Here is a 4,952-nt window from a genome sequence, read left to right as displayed (position 1 = left end):
GAATAAAATGATGCCACATAATAGTGGAGACATTGCACTATTGATACAGTGATATGACACAATATGCTATAAGGCAGATACTAAAACGCGGACCAGACTGCGGACGATATAGAGTACAACATTGATTCTCCACTAAAGTAGTAAATTAGAAGAAAATTCTGTCCCAGGTATATATTTTCCTGTGATGTTGCTCGAAAACATGCTTGCTGTTTTGAATTTCACGAGAGTGTCATTACATACGTAAGACATACAATAATTGATGTTTCTTGTGCGTTTTTTCAATAATTCCAGCACGTAAAGGTGCTATTTCAACGCTTTTTCAATGTCCCCACCCACCGAAGCACATATATCAGGCCCGTACCCAGGCACTGGGCCCAGGGGCCCGGGCCCCCCCCCAGCTGACTGTCGAGTTATGATTTTTTAGTAATGGGCCTACTGCAAATTTTCTCACATAAAAGGGCCCACAGAACACTTCCCTGCAATACAATTTTACACCAAGGGGTCGTTGATAAAGCATGTAACGCTTTTTTACCATTTTTACCCCGGCATGTCACAAACTGTTACAAAATCTTGGACCCCCTTCCTTAAAGTACGTCACAAACTCACACTTTCAACATTTATTTTAAATTAATACTTAATTTAAATTTAATCTAAAACTCAAATCACTATTTAACCGTATTAAAATTTAACTTACCGGTAAAAGAGCTTTTACATTACAGGCTTTTATAACCGTAGGGTTGTTACGATGAGCAGTATGAATATTTATCCACATGTTAACCTCTAATAAAAACGAAATTATAATTTAGATTTTCTTTCAACCCTTTACTAACTAAAAATGGAACAGTCTAATTATTTCGTCATTGAAATTTGTGGAGGTTGTGCCTATTGAATAAGCCGGCCCAGCCAAGTTGCCTATTAAACATTCGAACAACAGAATCAGGAGATACGCAATTCGTCTTATTTTGACATAAAACTAATTCAAATATTTCACAAATTTTTGAAAATTATTTTTAAATTCTACTAAAGAAATAATAAATAAATTTTACAATTTTTTTTAAATAAATGTGTGACATCACACATGGCCTGACTCCCCTCCCCATGTCATAAACTGTCACTTTCTTACTCACCCTCCCCCCACCTTGAGCGTGACATACTTTATGGACGGCCCGTAATGATTAAAGCTTTAGACTTCAGAAAGGTGCTGATTTACTTGTTATATATCCATAAATTTATAACACAACATATGTTTCTATATGCATTAAAATTCACCTTGAACAGTGCCTAATAAAAAAAATATATTCCGGAGGGGCAACCCCTCCCGCACCCTCCCCGTTTGGGCCCCCCAGTCAACATTTCCTGGGTACGGCCCTGCATACTGCGTTTGGTTATATATCACTTTCCCGAAAATCACGAGATGAAAAAACTCCATCAAATGTATAAATAAAGTTCAAATAACTTAGTATATACATCAAATTCTTTATGGATATTTTATTTTGGAAAATATACATGATGAAAACCATGTCCCTGAACCATTGAACAGATACGTTACCAAACTTCAGAGCTACAAGAATAACAATACTATAACCCTTTTGATTATTAAAACTGCCCTTTTAACATCACAAAACATTATATTACATCAGCTAGACATTAATACTTCTACCACAAACATTAAAAAGCAACGATGCCTTCATTAAGGTAAGGCGACATTTAGTTTTTCTTTAAAAAACGGAACAGATACGTTACCATCCTTTCTCACTGAACATCATGTACCCTCGTTGGTAAATGCATATCGGGTCTTTTTAAAGTAAATTTTAAATATATAAATGCCAAAAATGATCAACTTCGATAAATCTGACAAATATAAATGAGGCATCTGATGTTGTTTAGTTTTGGGCAAACAGATACGTTACGAACAGATACGTTACCGATTTTCGCTAAATGAGATTAAATTGATATTTTTGCGCGATAACCAAATGATGTTATATAGCTGATGGCCTCATGTATCAAGCAGCATCGCTGGATGGCATTTTCCCGCCATTTTTGATTAAAGAAATGAAAACAAAATATTAGAGGCTCTTGAAAACAAGGGTAAGTGCAGATTTTAGCAAAATTCGTTGGAAAATAGCTTTGACATAAATATAACATTTTACTATTTATATCATAGAATTATATTTTGTTGATATTTGATGATATATAAGAACTCGATATAGAAATATCCCAAGAAATATATTGTAGAACTCTTTGATATTCTTGGTAACGTATCTGTTTTGTATGGTAACGTATCTGTTTAAAATGATACATGATTTTATTTAGGAACTATAGGTGTAATATGCTTTTGAAATCTGAATAAAAATGTTTCGTTATGATAAAATATCATAGTTTAGTATAACAAATAACTTTTTCCTGTAGCCTGTGTTAAAATAGTAGACCAAGATAGTAAATAGATATCCATCATATCAGACGGCATGGAAAAGTCAAGAGCCGGGATAAAACGGGAAAGGTAAAACTGGATTTTTTTTTATTTGATAAATCTCCTATCTAATTATGTATACTAATATTCGATGGTGCTTCATAAAACACAATATGTAAAATCTATTGTATAAAAGTGATAAAAATAAAACTATATTTGTTATCAACATTATTAAACATTGATTTTAAAAACGTGATATCTTAATAAACGCTGTAACAAATTAACATACAACAATTCTAATGATTTTAAGGCCAAATTTTTAGGAATATGAAAATACTTATAAAAATTATTCGCTTTCAAAACAGTCAAATTGAAAATTATCAACAATTAACGGCTAAAACACCAAATACAGTTCAGGCTTCAAAATATTATATTAATGTATATAAACCAAGTTTAAAGGTGTCGATACAAGATGCCAGTGAGTTCTATGAATGGACATCAACACACGAGAAGAAGATCAAATTGATATTCTACATACAAGAGGACTATGACGCAGCAGGTATGTTACTGCAATTGAAAATGACATTGTTATCGATGTTTTACGTGCAATGTTGTCGTTCACACACATAAACAGACACATTTTGTTGATGTCGTATGAACAAATCTGCATGAATACTACCTGATAGGCATTTTTCACTGTTGAATAAAATTGTGTCATTGTGTCGTATGAACAAATCTGCATGTAAACTACATTTGGACTCAAATCGTACATCAAATCATTTCTGTCTTCAGTTGTCTAAACACCTATATACTGTTTGATTTCAATAATGTCGCTTTAATGGAATTACCATTTTTATTCATTTGCTTCTTAATATTAAATCACCTAAACTTGTTTTATTAGTAGCACAGCCCCATTAATATTTTTATTTAGTACTGCCCTTGGAATTTGTTCACGTCATTATGTCATTATGGATTTTTGTGACGTCATACGACCGACTTTCCCAGTTGTAATCTACATGCATAGGTCATTGGGTTTATAACGTTCCATTTTATTTATATTTTCTCTCTGATAGGCGTTTTTTGTTTGATTAAATCATTTTTTATTTGTTTAGCAGTCACATAAACAACCAAGCTATGTAATATGGAATTTTTACACCCATTATTGCTGCTTCTTCCTGTATTTGCGCGATGATTATCTGAGATATTAACTCTTTGATTCTATATTCTCAAATCTTTTCTATAAAGAAGGAATGTAGTTGACAATTGTTAATAGTTTTATTTGATCGTTCGTCAAAAAGTTGTAATTCTGTTACTCTTGTTTCTTCAATGCAATTGAGTAATTAAATAGTAATTAAATTGAATGCGTTTTAATTCCCTTTTATTATTGTTTAATTTGAGTTACAATGCTATGACGTTAAATTTTATTTACACTTAAATGTATTATGAATATTGCTGGGCCAAGTGTGAGGTTGAGCGCTCTATAACCAGGTTTAAACCCCCAATGCTTTGCATTGACCGTTCCTAGGCGGTGACCCCAGTTTTATTCATATTTTGTGTTTATGTTGGTTTGTATTGTGCTGTATTGTGCTGTTTTGTACTGTTTGGGCAATCGGTCACTTGCCTTAAATAAAGGACCAACTAATTGTTTTAAATGAAAATTCAATACTGCTCCAGCAGCTGGAGTTTCACTTCTTTATATTGAAAGAGTTTTAAAGTTATTGTAACGTGCCTACTGTGTTTTGTCAGTACATTGTATCTATTTATATCTAAAAATTAACACAATTTACTTCAATTCCATACCATGTACAATACAGCAAAAATAATTATATTCATTTTGTACATGCATGTTAATGTTTTAAGATTTGTAATATACATAAAAAACATACAACATTTTGAGCATCACATTACCATTTTTATCATAACTGTTGGTTTCTATTAAGTACCATAAAACCAGATTGTCATTGCTGACACATGCAGAAAACAGATACGTTACCACGATTAAAAAGAACTCAATGCTCGGTATTTTTCACGCGGTGTAGTAATTAACACACAACATTAGACGGATAAGTTGTTTTACCTAATGTTTAAAAGTTATTGTTATTCTCACGCTGTTTTGTGAGCTAGTACTTTGCATATAAACATTAATATTATAAACATTAACGAACGTATAGAACAGATACGTTACCATGACCAAAAATGACATTGTGTGCTCTTTTTATTAATAAATGTACAAAAACTGTACAAAAATAGCTGATTCAGACATATAATAGATTGGTCAAATGTGTTTGAACTGTTAACATGTGTTTATGTTCATGTTCAAAATCTAAGATAAATTTGTGTCTTGTAGAATGAAATAAACAGATACGTTACCATCTCTTGTCATTTATGTACTCTTAATTGTATAGATATATATTACAAACTTCACCCCTACTTAATTGTACTATAATACCAGTAAGGAACACTGGTAGTTTGATTAACTAGTTCACATTTGATTGATATATATCTTTTTTGGAATAAATAATATAATATAAAGAAGTGAAAC

The sequence above is a fragment of the Dreissena polymorpha genome, chromosome 1 (assembly GCF_020536995.1).
Source record: "Dreissena polymorpha isolate Duluth1 chromosome 1, UMN_Dpol_1.0, whole genome shotgun sequence".
Lineage (NCBI taxonomy): Eukaryota > Metazoa > Mollusca > Bivalvia > Myida > Dreissenidae > Dreissena > Dreissena polymorpha.
This window is presented reverse-complemented; position numbering follows the sequence as displayed.